Genomic DNA, 19,836 nt, shown 5'->3' with positions numbered 1-19,836 from the left:
GTGTAGACATATACGAAAGCATTCTATATTCCGTTCCTCTACACCAGAGTAAGCAATCTGGTGCTGCCACATATTTTGTTTGGCTGCAGCTACAGACTTTTCACTAGCAATACTGAAATACACTGTTCACAGAGTCTAAAACATCTGGAAGATACTGTTCTCTAATTCTGCTGTAACTAATCCAATGGCCTTAACTGGGGAAGATATATACACACAATTTGGGCATCCTGCATATATTCTGGGAAGACAACAGAAAATTATGGAAATCGAAGACATTGTCTTGAGCATAGTAACTTGCGGGGAGATGGTGTGGAGTTGTCTTAAAAGAATTAGATCCCCCCCCCCAAACATTTGTCTTATTCTCTATCAATATGGAAATAAAGTTTAGGATGGAAGTTAAGGAATCAGGCTAGAAACCAGGAGACTGGGAGTTCTAGTCCCACCTTGGGCACAAAGCCATTTGGTGACATTGAACCAGTCCCACTCTCTCAGCCTTTTTGCAAAATCTTGCCAAGAAAACTGCAGGGGTTTGTCCAGCCCGTTTCAAAGAATCGGAATGATTAAAAGAAAAGAAAATTTGTCAAAAAGCAGACGTTTTCCCCTATCGCATGTAAAGGAAAATGCAAATGAAATCAATCAAACACCCCAATCTTCATCAAAAGAAAAGAAAAGAAAAAAAGGGGACAGAAAAATTGTACAGCATGAAATTCTAAGCTGGTGTCAAAGCCTTGATCTGTTTCATATTTAAAATGTATAATGTCCTGCGTTTGCCGTTATATTCCACTTCCGCATGAAATTCCCGAATGGATCAGCTACAAGGAAAATCGTCCATGAAATTCATGAATGAAATGAAAAGAATTTCAAAGAACAAGCAAACCCCCAAACTCATTAAGATCGAAAGGCTTACCCAAAGCTGTAAAGCAATTTTAAGTAGTACGGCCAACTGGAAGAGCTCACTGACAATGCACTAGGAAGAACCGCAGCCAAAGGCTGTCTGTGTCACAAGTGTCAGCGGTGGATGCAAACTTTGAACCTCGAGTTCTCTGGCTGAGCTGTTATCAGATAAATGAAGTGATGATATACCCAGCTGTTTTAAGAATTTCCAGAATTGAAGACGTGGACTAATCAGATTTGTTTTTTTTTTTTTTAAATTATAACCTACTATATTTTTTATTTTATTCAACAAATGTGGCAAACCTGTTGCACTGCTTATTCCTTTCCGTTTTAGTATTAAACTGACTATGGACCACACAGTTGGTGGATTGTCATTTAAGTATAGACCATGTATAATTGACAGTGGATTTTATCATAGATTTTAGCTGTTATTTATTATTTTATACTAAAAAAATTTAATTGTATATTTACTGAATGTTTTTATTTGTTCTTGTCTCTGGTCTGTAACTGTAATAATAAACTGAATACTGTATAGATTTAAAATGTATTGTGCAATCATTCGTCTAATTCTAAACTTGTGTTGGAAGAAATGTCCATCTGGTTTCAATTCCTAGTGGGGAGAAAGACACTGGAAACATGGAAGCTGTTTGGAAAGATGGTTTAATGGTGGACAGGATCACATGGTTTGAAGTCCTGGGTAGCTGACTACATGGAGTGGAGAGTGAGAAATATTTATACCCTCTCTTGGGCTTTGAACTTGCTTCCTGTTACTGTGAAAGAAATGTATTCTGATTGGTTGTCAGACTGCCATGTGGCCATGCAGGGGTAACTTTGTAGGTTGTCTTGAGTCCCAGGCTTGGTTGAATCTTGCTGGGTGATGTAATCTTCCCAGGTGCCATGTGGTGAGATGGGTAGAGGGCTAATCCTATTACATCCTGAGGGTGAAGGTCTTTTGTGTTGTAGATAAACTGGCCCAACCTTTTGTCCTGTAGATAGGATGGCCCAGTCTTTCTGGGGCTATTAACAAAGGTGGGGGCTGCTTTCCAAGAGCATGTTTCTCCTTTTCTCATCCAGGGAGGTATAATATTCTGCCTTTTTAATATTTCCTAGAAAATTTCATTCTTCTAGGAGAGGGGTGGGTTCCTACATTTGGAAATGCTGTAATTAGATGATCAGAACTTATGCTGACTTTTAAGCTTTTCCACCTGAGTTTCCATTGATAAATGGTTAAGGCACCAGACTAGACACCAGGAGATTGTGAATTCTAGTCCTGCTTTAGGCATGAAAACCTGCTGGGTGACTGGGCCAGTCAATCTCTCTCAGCCTAACCTACATCACAAGGTTGTTGTTGCAGAGAAAAAAGGAAGAGGGAGGGTTATGTTTGCCACCTTGAGTTATTTATAAAAATAATAAAGTCAGGATATAAATAAAATCAAAATAAATAAATGAATGTATCAGTCAAATACTATAGGCTTAGTATTTCATGCCTCACAATAATCCCCAAGCTTTATTTGTTTATTTATTTATTTGACAGTCTTTATAACCTGCCCAAATCCCAAAAGGGCAGCCCACAACACAGGAAATAAAAATTACAAACACAAAGAGGAGGCAGTTAAAAACAATTCATATAATCCAAAACACCTATGACAGACAACTACAATCAAGTCAGCTACAGATGAGAGCTCGTTGAAATAAAGCAGATTGAATTTGCTTTCAAAATGCAAAAGGAGGGGAGAGGGAACTGCACATATCTCTGGTGGGGAGAAGGTTCCAAAAAGTGGGGGCTACCATACAGAAGGTCCATTCCCAGGTCATTTCGTTGACATCTTGGCCTTATTTTTACTTCTATAGAAGCAAGCTGAGCATCGGGGAATCTCAGAATGCTTGCCATCTGTTTAAGGCACAAGGAACCAGAACACCACGATGAATAGATCAAAACGGCTTTATTGTTGGTCGCCTATTTTACAAGAATCTTGACAGACTGACTGCATTTCCTTGGGAACCACGGCTTCATTAGTCTGGCCTGTGTCATTTCTTCCCACAGAGCGACTCTATGCTGGAACACTTCTTTATTCTCCCTTCTTCTTTAGCCAGTGATTTCAGCACAAACTGAATGGGCTCTGAGACAGTACCTGATGTACTGCAATAGATGAAGACAGAGTCCACGATAAGATTCCGCCTGCTGGTTTTGTGGACCTGATGTTGTGAGCTGGCAGTTGAGCTCTTCTACCAAAGACAGTAGGCACACCCAGGAAAAGGTGATGACAGCCATCTATGCTGAAGTATCACCATATTATTTAGTGTTGCCACCCTGTACCTCTGTCTTTTTTGTACAGCTATGCAGAGGAACCTGACAGTATGATATACAGTATGCCAACACACAAAACAGATTTGAGTTTGTTGGCCCGATGTTTTATTTTTTATATGGAACATTTTATCCCATCTTTACTCCAAGATAGAACTCACCTTGATCTCTCTGGTAGGGTGTCCCTGATATGACTTTAACCTATTTAACATGGTCACACACACATCCCTGAGGATGGGCTCCAGCACAAGCCCGAAAGCTTGGAAGACAAAACCTCTAGTCCTGGTGACTGACGCAGATTGGATCCTAGCTTGGTTATGCTTAACTTCACATTCTTTGAAACATTTGTTACACGTGTTTGGGAGGATTACCTGTTGAAGCCCAATAACGTCGTCATCGCATTATTACAAAAAGCTCTCCAACATTACTAACCAGACCAACGGCATCACTGTTAACAGCTTCTGCATCAACAATGACAGATACAATTCACCAGCTATATCATCATGTCTTATAGATTAAAAGGAAAAAAAAACCTGACAACTAATTCAAAAACTAAAAATTAAATGGGGACAGAAAGAATTCCTTTCCCTGATTGGTAGACATTCCTCCATTATCAGATGTTTTCTTTTTTTCTCCTTTTTTGGAAATTTATTTCAAATTTAAAAGTATTTGTGTATATGTGTGTATGATTATTTTTATGTAGAAGGCCAATCCCAGTGGTGGGTTGCTCCTGGTTCTGTCCAGTTTTATAGAACCGGTGGTACAACCGGTGGGAGGCTTTGCCCACCTGCCACGATATCATCATAGGTCATCTGCGCATGTGCAGAAGTGCACACTCCCACTTCAAACTGGTAGTAAAGTTAAGTAGAACCCACCCCTGGCCAATCCATATATTTAGCAGAAACAAGCGGACATGCCTATCCTGCACTGACCATTTTAGGCAAGAAGCCAAGAGTTTACTGATGTATATGTGCCTTGCATATGTATGCATCTCTTTCATTTTTTTTCTTGTGTTTGCTTCTTCTGATAAAAAACCTTCTGCAGTTATATGGCAATATTCTTTGACCAAATATTAAATCTAATATTCTAGTAACATTCACCCACCAAAATAGTCTTTGAAGGAAAAACACCAGTTTGCATTGTTTCAGTGTCTTGTCTTGATCCATAATAGTTGAATAATGCAAAACAGAAATGAAAGAAAAGGTAAGCATATTTTGACAAGCAAGGCATCAAATTGAAATTATTCACTGGTAGGCAGTTCTGAAGGATAGCCTGGATACCTTCATCCATGTGCAAGAATGTTCTTTCTTGGCCATGTCCCACTTGTACAGATTAAACCAAAGGAGCTGTAGACAGCAAGCTTACAGGATCAAATACAGAAATATGGTGACACAGGAAGTACATCCAGAGATAAATACATTCATTGGTATCCAGCTCAGAAATATATACACATTCTTTAGGATTTCTGATAGATCATATTTTCACCCAGCAATATCTGGAGGAACCAGGAACTGTCTTTGAGATCTTCTAGATGCAAAACATCAATCCTGTTACCAAGATATGCCTGCTCCTATATGTAGTATTATGTATAGGTATAATCCAGAACACGCCAAAATGCTGTGCTGTATCTTTCAAAGCAAACACTCTTAGGAAAGACAAACAACATGGCAATTAAGGAAATTAGTTTGATTCTCAGCTAGAAGTAGGGTTCTGTGCCTCTTGAATTTCTGGCATCCAATTAGCTAGATCTGAATCAAACCCTGATCGAAACTTCTAACATATGTTGTAATTCTGTGCCTTAACAGATTTACATATCCTTTCTGAAACTGAGAAAAATGAGCAAGTCTGAAAGGATATAAATTAGGTTTGGCTATCTATCAAACCTATCTCAGCGCTACAACATCATAATATTTCTATCACTGAGCTCGTAACATGAAAAATGAGCAAATGCACTTATTTGGATTATGAGCTCAACACAGACTGAAGGGCATTCAACTAGACAAGCAGCATTTCCACTGATATTCTCTTCTAGCCACATATTATCACAAAACATTCAGGTGCATTTATATATTTCATAAAATAACTGAACTTTCAAATTCCAAACATTAACCAGTGAAAATGAGAGATCAACATTGGCCGCAAAGAAGACAGCTTATATTCAAGAAGTACTGTTTTTAAGATGTGGGAACAGGATTTTTTTTTTTCAATTTTTTACTGCCAATACTTTTTTCTATATACAAAATGAAGAAAAGGGAAATTTCCTCTAGTTGAATCTTTTATACTATGTGGGTCTGATTCTGATGCAATCTCTTCCTTCAAAATCATTATAAGGCCAGAAAATGTTATCTCTTCCACATTAATGGGTTCTACCCATTTTTTTTCCTACTCTCAAAGTAATGTTGAATCATAGACTATGGAGAGGAAAGGATTTGGGGCAGCATCTGATCCAACCCTGCCTTCCCCACATAGAAATTTACTGCAACAACAAGTTCCAAATTTAATCTGTTTCTCTATTATGTGAAAGTTAAAGTATAAATAAAAGAGATGCAAATATACTCTATAAAGATCTGTATGTATGTTCTCTAAATTGTCACCATCTTGTTTTTAGGAAGAAATTCACTAAAAAAAGGAATAGTATGTTTGAGAAAGTCACGTTGACAGCTCTTTGAAAGGAAAAAGAAACCAAAGAAACAAATTTTAAAAATGCTTGGACAAACTTTTTTTAAAAATGCATGTTATCAAAAAGATTGCCATATCACAACCTTATAATAAAGGTATTTCACAGCCAGGATATATAGTAGACCAGAATCGGTCTACAGCTGTCTTCAAAATTTTGGTTAATATATTTTTCAAAATAATAATATTTACAGAAGAGGCAAATTTGAGTAGAGGCATTTCTCGTAATGAATTTTTGGCACAATATAGTACTCACACAACCTTATCTACTCACATGCAGTGAGGCTTGTTTCTTGAGATACAAGGCTGGAACACAAACATGTACTCTAACTTTAGTATCAGTTCATGTCCTCCCTTTCGGGAATATCTGATCAAAGTTTCGACTTCACATTCTGTGCCCTTTTTTTTAATTAGAATTGGCCTTCCAGGAATCCCTGCTAAATATTGCATGTGTAAAGCTCTCCAAATGATTTCTAAAAATTCTACAACAGCTGGTCAAATTTTTATCTCAGGGATAAAACTATGAAGAAACATGTTTCATTTCAGAAGGTAATATTAAACAGTCCGTCAGGCACAAGATCCTAAACAACTCTGAGTTTGCCCAATATTTTTAACATCAGCAGCAACATTCTACATAGCAGCGTTTTGGGGTGGGAAAGTTCCATCAACAGTTTGGATATTATACTATAAAATGACAGACACAGCAGACACCTTGAAATCCAAGCCAACATATGAAAAGATGGGGCAATTGGATGGGAGTGTGGCTCTGTTCTTAATGGCTAATTTTGAGTTTTGTGCCATAAAATAGAGGTGTACTTTAGGCACTAAAGGAAGGAATTAAAATATGTCCTGTAACTTGGAGGATTAACCTGGACCCCAGAGGTTAGGTCACTGGTTATATTCTTTTATTACCTTCCATATTAAGTTAATAGATAGTTATTTGCCCCAGGGGAAATTAAACACTGCTCTGCACAAAATATGCTCTAGGGATATATAGAGGTTAAAGGGCAGCAACTACATTAAGAAGAATCCTACAGGATTGCAATCTATCAGCTCATTCCTCTTTAAGTCTTAAATGTGCAAACCCTTCCTTCTCACACTGAGACGTATATCCTGTTTGGCAATACTGATCAAATATATAAACAGATCAAGAAAAGCTAAGGAAAGAGGCTTTGAAGAATGTGAGTCATTACATTGGACTTCTGTATGGAAATACTGGAATATCCACAACTGCCTGGCTCATGGATGTACTATGTATCTACACAAAAGTCTAGGCTTCAGCCCAAAATTGTATAACTCCAAGTTATTTGGAGGCCCTTCCCTGTAATCTCCTAACTTGCCCTCAGCAAAGGATAACGTTTATCGTTTATTTATTTACCAGATTTTTATCCTGCCTTTATTACTGTATAAGTAACTCAAAGTGACAAACATATCTAATACTCTTTCCTGCTCCTATGTTCTCCATAACAACAACCCTGTGAGGTAAATTGGGCTGAGAGAGAGAGAGCGATTGACTGACCCAAAGTCATCCAGCTTTCATGCCTAAGGCAGAACTAGAACTCACAGACTCTCAGTTTCAAGGCCAGCATCTTAACCACTCCACCAAACTGGCTTTCATTATTAGAAGGGAAATTGTATGGCATGCCCAGTGTCATTTCTCCATCCTCCATCTTTGGCCTTCAAAAGTTGAATCAATTGCCTACAATCTTCTCCACTGATCCTTCTATTCAATATGATGCAGGCATCTATTTATACCCTTACTAACCAACCTATTATTAAAACAGAGACTGAATTCTTATCCTTTGAACAGATAAATCAATGGTAATCTCCAAGAGGCTGGCTTTTATTCAAGTACTATTGCAATTCAACATGCAACCTTACTGCTTTATTGCAGCAACGTGACTGCTACTGCAAAAAGTTTTAAATTTAACCATTTTTAGTTTAGTTCTTAGGATAATGTACATTATGTAATCCCTGACCATAAATGCATACATGTTATTCTCTTAAGTATCACATAATGCCAGTATCTGAGCAATGTTTTTGCATTTCTTGTACTATGAATGTAAACCCAATGTTGTCAAGAAAACAGTACAGTATTTTTAAACATCTCTCTTTCTTGCTCTGCCTTGCATTGTTCTATCTTCAAATAGCAGAAGGTAGGATGCACACTAGTTTCACAATGTTTAATTTATCACATTAATGCGATTGCATCATTTTTATTGAAATACTGGTTCCACTTTAAGGGACAAAAGAAATGCAAAATTATTGGTAATGTTATGTACAAAAATGAACATTCCAACTTGATGGGCAGATTATAGTTTACCATAGATTTATAACTTTCCCTATTAATCCTCTAAAACTTTTATTTGATTTGATTTAGGGCTTATTTATCAATTCAGCCTGCTACAGGTGTGAAAATTCTCTGACTTCGTGGAAGGCACTAGATGTGATTTTATTTTTTTTTATTTCTACTGCACTCCTTTGTTTGCTAGAAGAGAAAGCCAGAGAGCTGATCTAAAGAGAACTCTGAACCTTATGGTCAGCAGATGCTGACTAAAGTTTGTTTTTCCAAAAGAATGTTCTTGAAAACTAGCTCAAATCCATCACATCTAGAAAAGGATTCTCTCCGCATATACACAGTCATATTATCTTTAAAATCACATTAACTCTCTATCAGAGTCAACAAAGTGAAGAGAAAAAAAACCTGTGTCCTTCACTCAATTAATTTAAGAATGATTTCCAAGCAGTTATCTGAAATAAAAGATCTGGGCCAATAAATAAGAAGTTTCTAATAGCTCTCTCTCTCTCTTCTTTTTCCACATTACACAGACTCATGTGCTTTCATCAAATGAGCAATGCAAAAAAATTCAAAAGTAGCAAACTTTTCCCTTTGCCGGTCAGACGATGACAAAACAGAAAAAAGATTAAGTAACATCCAAGTTTCTCGTATCTAGCAGACAACTTCTCTGTCTCTTGAAAGTCATCAAAAGATTATTTTAAAACAATTATTTGCATCAGCACTATTCTAAAGATGACTATAGGCATTCAGTACATCTCACATGATGGCTTTATTCCTTCAGTAAACCATACTAGATAAAAAGATGCCATCACATTTCTAAACGCAACTTGTATCTTCTTGATTTTCTAGGCAAAATTCTGCAGACCAAATATTCTTGTATGATTGATTGTCAAGGTACAAGGTATATGATTTATACAGTCAACAGAAACCCTTTTAAGAAGGAAACTCAGATTGCAAAGTTTCAGTATCTAGTCATGCAAAGAATGAAACAGCAAAGGAACGCAAAAATTGATTGAGATTTCCAGGGGACTTTTGGAAATGCCCACATGCAGGACTTCAGCAACTGCCGCAAATATATTTTCACTCAAAAGTGACCAAAATTCTAAAGCAAAATACTTTTAACAAAACCTAAAATAGCTCCATCAAATACCAAACTGACTTGATACCATTTGTCTTCTGAAGAGAAAGCATATTCTCGTTGGATTATGGGTTCCAAAAGATGAATAAATACCACTAAATCCCATTGGGATGCATATTAATAAATTAATCCACCCTTAAAACATGCACTTGGGAATATTTTAAATAGTTCCAATAGTTCCAGGATGATTTCTACCTGTAACAAGGAAACAATACTCAGGATGAAGAAAAGTTGTAAACCAATTTTTGGCCTTAAAAAATGAAATCCTGAATTGCAGTAAGTAAAAAAAAGAAGATATTTTTAAATTCCATGTATTTAATGCAAACATAAAGGGGGCGGGGTAGTGGCTCAGTGGTTAAGACGTTGGGCTTGTCAGCTGGAAAGCCGGCAGCCCATGTTTGAGATCCAAGCGCCACATGATGGGGTGAGCTCCCATCCTCGCCCCAGCTCCTGCCAACCTAGCACTTCGAAAACATTCAAATACAAGTAGATAAATAGGTACCACTTCAGTGGGAAGGCAACAATGCTCCATGATGTCATGTTGGCCACATGACTGCAGAAATGGCCTTGAAACAGAGACGAGCACTGCTCCCTAGAGTCAGCAACAACCAGCGAAGTAAAATCCGCAGTGACTCTTTTACCTTTTACTTTTTAGTGCAAACATAAAATATGTCTCATAAAAGCTAGAAAAGTCCATTTGTCCGGGAAAGAAATGAAGATTTGCTATGTGTATTGCCATCCAGAATACATGCAAATGAAGAGTCAGAGAAGGTTAAGATTCAGGTTAATAAAAAAAGGGAAGTCTCCAATGAAGAATGGTTTACAAAAATTCACTGAAAGTGTTTCAGTTGTTGTCAAATCAGACAACAGACATGAAATCAGACATGAAATCATTTGAAAAGCGGGAAATGTAAGTTCATAAGAACTCCAGCACATAATTTTATTGAATATATGACTAAGATCTGATTTCATTTGTAGAAACCAAGACTACGTAGAACTTTTAACCAAAACAAGACAAGGTCTTGTCAACCCATACTGAGCCATGTGAATTGTTCGTTTTGCTTTAGTTTATGGAAGCCTAGCCACTGGTTTATAAACTTGATTTTCAGCTTATTCCACAATTTGTGATTACTTTTCACAGTATTTTTATACTGCCAATTCAACATGTACCATTGACAGGTCAATAAAATATATATTTGTGAAACCATAAGTAATACACACACATACATTAAACCATATTGTCATTATGTCAGATTCATTATATTATATGAATCATACCAACTCATACCATATCAACAAAGTTCCAACAAATCTGATTTAGGATGAGGTATGAATCTTTGGTACAATCTTTATGATTCATAGTTCAAGAGACAAATTTCCATTAGCACCACTGCTTTTACTAAAACTATTAGAGGCCATTTCTAAAATTTACAGAATAGCCTTCAGCTAATGACTAGCTTTCTATCTTGTCTACCTTCCCTGGTGTGAAGAAGGCATGATGTCATATTCCAACCTAAGCATCCTGAAGTAACACAGATCTGATGAATTATGGAGTACTAATCCTGAAAGTGATGTGAAATTATATGTATTATCTTGTGTGCCCATTATATAATTACATTTTTGCTACAACAATCTATGCCAATTCCAGTGTACTTGGCTGTAAATATACAATGTATGCAGGCACTTAAAAGCCTCAAGAGGAATTCACTAGTGATTATATGAGCATTATTTCAAGAATGGCTCCAAAAACATTGTACAGGTAGTCCTCAACTTACAACAGTTCATTTAGTGAAAGTTATAACAACACTGAAAAAAGTTATTTATGACCTTTTTTCGCTTACAACTGTTGCAGCATTCCCATAGTCGCATGTTCAAAATTCGGATGCTTGGCAACTGACTCATATTTATGATGGTTGCAGTAACCAAGGGTCATGGGACCAGATTTTGCCACCTTCCGACAAGCAAGTCAACGGGGAAGCCAGATTCACCTAACAACTGTGTTACTAACTTAACAACTGCAGTGATTTACTTAACAACTGTGACAAGAAAACTCGTAAAATGGGGCAAAACTCACTTAACAAATGTTTCCCTTAGTAACAGAAATTTTGGGCTCAATTGTGGTCATAAGTCAAGGAATACCTGTATTGCAAGTTTTTTCAAATGATTTTTTTCCCCCGGTTTTATACTCCCCTGTGTGGTGGATTAAAAACCTTTATAGCTGACTGAGAACTTGAGCGAAATTCCATCACTGTTGTCATTGTTATTGTACTACTTGCATTGTAGAGAATTATGGAGATATCCTTGAAGAAAATACATAGCAATTGTTGGGGAAACGTGGATGCAGTCTAGGAAAAGAGGAAGGCATGAGGAAGAAACAAGATTGCCCCATCTTGACTCTCTTTAGTATATAAAAGGGAGGGAAACAGAAATTCTTTCAGGCTTTCAGGATTGTGTTATTATAACCTATGCTAATAAAATACAGTTCTAGTATTGACATCCGTGGTCTACCTTGAAAGGCTGACAAACAAACAAAAAACCTTGAAATTATCAAAATGGAAATGAAACATATCAAACTGGCTGTTTTAGGAATATATAAATTTAGATGGGCTGAAATGGTCCTGTTTAAATCAGATGATTATATAATCCATCCATCCATCCATAAATTGCATTCAGATAGGAATCTGTATGAAAGATGGTTTAACATTGTTAAGCATGTGCTTGGCTATAATCTAATAGATGACAGGATCTTATCTATTAAAATCAGTGGGACATCCTGTGAATCAGGTTCAGTATAAAGTGAGGGTTTGCACCAGGGGTGGGTTCTAAAATTTTTTACTACCAGTTCTGTGGGTGTGCCTTATTTTGTGGATGTGGCTTGATGGTCATGTGACAATTATTTAGGATTTAGCAGAGGTACTGGTCTACCAGGCTTTTAACTGCTTGCAGAGCTGTACCGATCTACCCATTTATTTTTGCAGGCACGGATCTACTCATGTATTTTTGCAGGCACTAATCTACTCATGTATTTTTGCAGGCACTGGTCTACCCATTTATTTTTGCAGGCACCGGTCTACTCATTTGTTTTCTTTTAACACTGATCAGCTGTAGGGCAGCCCTTTGAAGCCCCGTGGCAAGAGTTTAAACAGTTTTTTTTTTCCCTCTAGCCATCAACTGGGACTCAGGAGGCAGCAACCAGTTCAGTGACATCATATCATCATCGCTACCAGCTCGGCAGAACCGGGCTGAACCAGGAGGAACCCACCACTGGTTTGCACCCATGGTAGATGCAACGATGGAAAACAAGTGGAATTATATGGCAAATTATAAGAAGGTGCTAAATACAGCATCATGAAAGGATATAGACTTGCTGAAAATGTTTGGAATGCAAACGTTGAAGAAATGGCTGGACCGGGTTTTATACAATAATTTCAATCAAGTGAATACAACTAACACAGGGCCTAAGTTAATAGAGCTTGCACAGAGAATTATGTTCTTTGTCAGCCCTTGATTCAAGGAACACAAATGCAGTCTCCCTATTAGAATGTCACTAGGAACATATGAAGTGTGTAACAGGAAACAAAATGTGAAAAAATACAATCCAGTCATCCAGAATGCTTCCTGGTGTAGATTTGGAGGCTAGAGCATGATTTTTTTAATATATCAAATAAAACATGCAGAGAGCAAGGACATCTGACCTCAAGGACATACAGTCAAAATATAAATTTGATGTAAGAAACAGATTCAATCTACTTAACTTACACGAAAGAGAAACCAAGGAACTAAGGGAAGAGTTAAGAGATGTTGTGAAAACCAAAGGAGGAAAAAAAATTCAAAGAGAAAAGATCCAAAGAGTTTGTTGTGAAAGCCATCAAGATACCCCTAGGAAGATAAAGAATGAAAGCCTTGGAGAACAAAAGGATATTGAATGACTGAGTGCTAACTTTCAACATTGAGCAAGAAATATCAAGGAATGATATTTCATCCAAAAAGGTCAATGCAGAGGGGGAAACAACAACAAAAAGAATGAGAGACCTTTTTAAGATCAGAAAAATAACCAGAAAATTCAGAGTTAAGGAACTACTATATACGCAGTTTCTTCAAGTCAAGCTTGACTCCTAAAGCTTGCCCAGACTAGTCCCTGCAGTTTTCTTGGCAGGATTTTGTGGTTTTGCCATTTTCTTAGGGCTGAAAGAGAATGACTGGCCCAAATCACTCAACTGGTTTCATACCTAAATTAGGACTAGAATTCAGGGGTGACATGACAGCAGTGTTCCAATATCTCGGAATCTGCCACAAAGAAGAGGGAATCAAGCTATTATCCAAAGCATCTAAGGCCATGATGGTGAACCTATGGCACACATGCCAGAGGTGACACAGAGCATCCTCTGTGGGCATGCGAGCTGTCGCCCCAGTTCAGCTCCGCCGTACATGCACGTGCACCTCCTGCCAGCCAGCTGGTCTTTCGGTCTCTGTCGCACATGTGCGGGAGGTGGGGCACGTGCGTGGGGGCAGGTGTGCACGTGTGGGGGGCATGTGCGTGGGACATGTGCATGCATGGGCAGCATGTGTGGCAGGGTGGATTCTAAAAATTTTTACTACCAGTTCTGTGGGCGTGGCTTATTTTGTGGGCATGGCTTGACGGTCATGTGACAATTATTTAGGATTTAGCAGAGGTACTGGTCTACCAGGCTTTTAACTGCTTGCAGAGCTGTACCGATCTACCCATTTATTTTTTGCAGGCACTGGTCTACCCATTTATTTTTGCAGGCACTGATCTACTCATGTATTTTTGCAGGCACTGGTCTACTCATTTGTTTTCTTTTAACACTGATCAGCTGTAGGGCGGCCCTTTGAAGCCACGCGGCAAGAGTTTAAACAGTTTTTTTCCCTCTAGCCATCAGCTGGGACTCAGGAGGCAGCAATAGATTGGGGGTGGGGCCAAATAAAAGGTAAGAATAATGTGGGGGGTGGGGTGGCGCGGGGGTGGGTGGGAGGTGCTACCGGTTCGGGAAAACCGGGCCGAACTGGGAGGAACCCACCACTGATGTGTGGGGGCCACGCTTGCATGCGTGGGGGGCAGGGCACATGCACGGGGGCCATGCACAAATTGCATTTTGGGGGTTTGGGCGCACCCGTGTGTATTTGCATGTGCACATGCATGCTTTGGGCACTCAGTCCAGAAAAGGTAAGCCATCACTGATCTAAGGGCAGGCCAAGAAGCAATGGGTGGAAACCAATCAAGGAGAGAAGCAACTTAGAACTAAGGAGAAATTTCCTGACAGTTAGAACAATTAATCAGTGGAACAACTTGCCTCCAGAAGTTCTGAATGCTCCAACACTGGAAGTTTTTAAGAAGAGGTTGGATAATGATCTGTCTGAAATGGTATAGGGCTTCCTGCCTAAACAGGGGGTTGGACTAGAAGACCTCCAAGGTCCCTTCCAATGCCGTTGTTCTGTTCTTTCAATTCTTCCCTATCCTACTCCAGAATCATAACTATCAAACCAAGTAGAACTATTCAGATTTAATATGAAAAAATCTAATGAGCTTAAGGGAAAATGAATAGACTGTACACAAATCATTTACAAAAAAATGAGAGCAACATTTTCTGAGGAAGAATATATTCAGGAACAGATTGCAATAGAAACAATAAGAAATAGCTTTTGTAAGAAAGTACCACTGCAACTGAAATAGTGAATGGATTGTTTAAAGTTACAAAAGAGGCAGTTAAACTGTTAACAAATTTGGGGAAAGATGGCATGGCCTAGAGTCCTAGATAATGGAAATATATATATACAGAAGAAAGGAGAGTGCAAATGACCAAACAATGGAATTAAGTCTTCATGCAAGGAACATTTTCCTTAACATCTTAGATAAAACAATAGATCCACACATGGACAAAAAAACCACTAGATGAACAATGGTTTCAAAAAAGGAAGAACATATCAGATGTCATAAGATAATGGAAATAGCAAAATATGACAAAAGAGGTGTAATTTATCGACTACAGCTATGCTTTTGATGGTGTATATCATCCCATAAATCTATACATTCAGTCCCACATATTCATATGTGATGAATATATTAAGATTAATAAAAAAGCCACAACTATTTCAAGAAACCTTCATAATGAGCAAGAAGTAGAAGTGAGTTTGGAAAAATGGAGCAGTTCAAAATAGTAAGGAGTGAGATAAGGATAGATAGCAACTCCCATCTGTCACATTTATACCACAACCATTGGTGAAATCTAAAATTTGTTACTACCGGTTCTGTGGGCGTGGCTTGGTGGTGGGGTAATGGGACTGGGTGGGCGTGGTCATTTTTTTTTTTTTACTTTTAAAACCATTTTTTCTACAACCTCTTCGGCGAATAGGTTGTAAAAAAATGCTTTCAAAAAGCTCTGATGATTCCAGCTGAGTTGCCTGATTGGCAGAGGCTTTTTTTCTTTTAAATGCCTCTAATGATCAGGCAACTCAGCTGGGATCGTCAGACACATTTAAAAGAAAAAAAGGGTTTTTTTTCTTTTAAATGCCTCTAATGATCAGGCAACTCAGCTGGGATTGTCAGACACATTTAAAAGAAAAAAAGGGTTTTTTTTCTTTTAAATGCCTCTGATGATCAGGCAACTCAGCTGGGATCGTCAGACACATTTAAAAGAAAAAAAGGTTTTTTTTCTTTTAAATGCCTCTGACGATCCCAGCTGAGTTGCCTGATCAGCAGGGGCTTTTTTTCTTTTAAAAACCTTTGACGATCCCAGCTGAGCCGCACAATCATCAGAGGCTTTTTTTTTTTTTTACTTTTAAAAGCATTTTTTCGGCCGAAGAGGTTGTAGAAAAAATGCTTTTAAATGTTTTAAAAAGCCTCTAATGATTGTGCGGCTCAGTTGGGCATGGGGGGAGGGGGCAGGGATTTTTGCTACTGGTTATCCGAACCATCCACCTCCATCGCTACCGGATGGGGCGATCCGGTCCGAACTGGGAGCATTTCACCCCGACCACAACTATATTAAAAGCAGTGACGTCTAGAACCGAAATTGATCGCTAGAGACAGAAACACTAATGACTTGAGATAGGTAAGTATTTTGTTAGCCAAAAGTAAAGATGACTTAGAAGACCTCATTTGGAAAGTAGAAGTGGAAAACCAGGGTTCACCTTAAATAGGAACAAGAAAAGGTTTGAGCGATAGAAGATGGAAAATGATTTTTTGCATTCTTGGGATGAAAGATAGACATTGTAGGCACTGTAGGGATTAATTCTATGGAGGCAGAGAATGGGAAACTTAGACAAGATACGGAAGGATATTTTTATGACTGCAGAGATCAAAATAGTTAACATAGTGGTAATGGTATTAAAAGCTGGGCACTGAGAAAGAGCTAGTGAAAGAAGATTAATGGATTTGGAAATGGTTATTAAGAGTACCATGGGCTACAAGCAGTCAATCCTGGATCAAATAAAGACTATTCCCTTGAAGTGACCATCAACAAGGAGAAACTCACATTCTTTTGGCATATGGTGGAAGCAGTTGCTTGATGATAAAAAGCAACCAGACTTGGCAAGATCGTAAAAAGTAAAAAAAAAAAAAGAGAGAGAGAGAATAAGGAGGGTGAATGGTATCAAAAGATGCAGCGCTTTCCCTTGAGAGAGCTGAAGATATTTAACTAGAGCCAGGCTGAGTTAGTGATTGTCCATGCCATCACATCACGAGCAGAGTCCAAATCAGGGACCTGAAAGTAATATTCTTAATTAACAGGGGGCATCAAAGTGACATTTTAATCCCAAATAAAAAGAGCTCTTTGTTAACTTTGTTATCTTATATACCTGACACCAGGCTCTGATAATTTACAGTTCAATCAGGCACAATATCCACAAACAATGGGTAAAAAGATCAAAAGTAATAAAACACAACATTGCAAGCCCTTAACGTTTTCATTTCATTCTGCAAAGCTGTTCTGTTTGGTCTTGCTCAGTACTGACTCAGAATGGGAAGGAAACACCCGAGATTCATAATACAGCCTGGAGCTGAACAACATAGCTAATGATAACAATAACAATCAAATAAATAGGCTATCATTACCCCCATCACCCCATTATAGTGCTTTTCTGGATACATAAAGTTTTTTCATGGAATTGTTTCTTACAAAGTTAGCTTCCCCCTCAGATTAAGGGGTGCAATTCCCAAGCTGCTGGCTTTTATTAAGCTGTCATACATATTACAAGGTTACTCTCGGTCATTCCTTGCTGACTTGGAGTTGCTTTGAGTTTTTCTCCTTGTCTCAGTAGCTCCAACTTGAGGCATCTTCCTAGAGAGCAACCCCAAGAAAGGAGACCACAAGTCTCTTTTTGAGAAGGTTTTGATTCTCCCAAGCTTCATCCCAGCTTGGGCTTGCAAAGATGCTATCGGATTCCTTCTCTGACCTGGGTAGGCATCCTTAACATGGAGAAGGTATAATGCTCAGAATTGCTACTGGGTCTGGTTGCAAATGAAGAGATTTGTAGTCCAGCAATGTAGGGGAGGAATTGAGAGTTTTATTAGTTCAACCAGGGGTTTGTAGGAAATAAGCTATGATCCTTGCAATTCTTCAGTAAGACATACATGCTTAAATAAGAAGGAAATATATGTACATTGTTTGGCAAGAGAGAAAGAGAGAGAGATAAAGAGAGAGATAAAAAAGAGAGAAAGAGAAAGATAAAAAGTGAGAGAGAGAAGAGAGAGGAAAGAGAGAGGAAAGAGAGAGAAAGAAAGAGAAGAAAAAGAGAAGAGAGTGTGTGTGAGAGAGAAGGAGAGAAGGAGGAGAGAAAGAAAGAGAGAGAAAGAAAGAGAAGAAAGAGAGAAGAGAGTGTGTGTGAGAGAAAGAAAAGGAGAGAAGGAGGAGAGAAAGAAAGAGAGAGAAAGAGAGAGAGAGAGAGAGAGAGAGAGAGAAAGAAAGAAAGAAAGAAAGAAAGAAAGAAAGAAAGAAAGAAAGAAAGAAAGAAAGAAAGAAAGAAAGAAAGAAAGAGGACTATCTCGGCGCCTGCTTTTGTCTACTTAAAAGCAACCAGACCTCTCCCCAAACGTGCCCAGTCCCAGCTCCTCTTCGCCCTTCGCCGTTCCTGCCCTCCTTGCTTCCTTTGCAAAGCGGCTCAGGAAGGGCGGCTTCTCCGGAGCTCCCCTACCCTTCGGGAGCGACCGTCCCGTTCCATCAAGCCAGCCACAGCAACCCCACCTCAAAAGCAGCGCTCGTGCGCCTACGTGCCCTGCCGGGAAACATCAGCCCTCGTTCGAGGGACGGCGAGAGTTTCAAGGGGACAGAAAACGCGCTCTGAACACTCTCAACAAAGTCCGCTTGGCTCGCTTTCCTTGTCCCTTTACCAAAAAACCCCAAAAGCTCCCAGGAAACAAAATGGGAGCTGAAGGGGCTTCGAGATCGGTGCAGAATTGCGCGGGGTTGGAGCCACAGCCAGATCCACACACACACACACACACACCGCCACTTCCTTCAGAAGCAGCACCAGCCGATCCCTGGGGCTTCGCTGCAATGGAAAGCAGCCCCTTCCAAGGGTCCCCCTCTTTCGCGATCTCTCCCCCCCCTCCCCAAAAATCCTTCCGTTTCTCCCCCTTTTACCTGCTCGCCAGTTTTGATCGAGGCTCTCTTTGTCTTTTAGATCCACCTGACGACGCCCGACAGCTTTCCGGGGCTAAATCGGTGGGGGGAGAGGGAGGGAATGTGGTGGGTTAAGCGGGGGGAAACCAGCCACCTCAAGTCTTGCGCGCTCCCCCAACCGTGACTCAAGAAAAGCAGGCGACGCCGAGCCCGATGCGCCTTATATAGAACCCCCTCCGGCGCTGTACAGCGAGGTTATTATCGGTCAAACTCAGCTTCCCTTCTTCGCTCCAGCTGCTGCCGCTGCTGCTGGTCTGTTTATGTATTTCAATCAGTCACTGTGAGCACGTGGAGAGGGAGCCCGCCTCTTAAAAGGGCGACGGCACTGGCCTGTTACTGGACAGCCTGGCTCCTTTATTGGGGGGGGGGGGGAGAAAGGCTCTTCGGTGACTTCCAGCGGGTCCCCCACCCCCACCCAGCTTCTTGGATGAGAAGCAAAACGTCTTCAATAGGAAGGAAGGAAGGAAGGAAAAAGAAAGAAAGAAAGAAAGAAAGAAAGAAAGAAAGAAAGAAAGAAAGAAAGAAAGAAAGAAAGAAAGAAAGAAAGAAAGAAAGAAAGTCTAGTTGCCTCCTGAAAAAAAGCACCTTTGGGACAACCATGACCTGGATGACTGAGAATCTCTAGAGACTTTTCGCTATAAAAGCTCTGGTGGCTCAGCAGGCTAAAGCACTGTTATTAACATCCATTTACATCTGCTGCCTGCAATTACTGCAAGTTCAAATCTCACCAGGCTCAAGGTTGACTCAGCCTTCCATCCTTTCTAAGGTAGGTAAAATGAGGACCCAGATTATGGGGGCAATAAGCTGACTTTGTATAAATATACAAAAGTATGAAGGCTATTGCTTAACGCATTGTAAGCCGCCCTGAGTCTCCAGAGAAGGGCGG

At 39.3% G+C, this 19,836-nt stretch overlaps 1 protein-coding gene across 1 annotated transcript in view; it reads right to left on the bottom strand.

The window, feature by feature from the left end:
- Positions 1-19,236, bottom strand: part of ABCA1 (ATP binding cassette subfamily A member 1) — a 119,172-nt gene extending 99,936 nt beyond the window's left edge. The window contains exon 1 of the mRNA XM_034410665.3: positions 18,912-19,236. The gene's annotated coding sequence lies outside the window, so the exon portion shown is untranslated. The remainder of the gene's footprint in view (positions 1-18,911) is intronic.
- Positions 19,237-19,836: the final 600 nt, after the last annotated feature.

This window comes from Pantherophis guttatus, chromosome 2 (genome assembly GCF_059756535.1).
Source record: "Pantherophis guttatus breed Tessera chromosome 2, ASM5975653v1, whole genome shotgun sequence".
Taxonomy (NCBI): domain Eukaryota; kingdom Metazoa; phylum Chordata; class Lepidosauria; order Squamata; family Colubridae; genus Pantherophis; species Pantherophis guttatus.
Note: the sequence above shows the minus strand (reverse complement) of the source record. Positions and strands in the feature narration are given on the sequence as shown.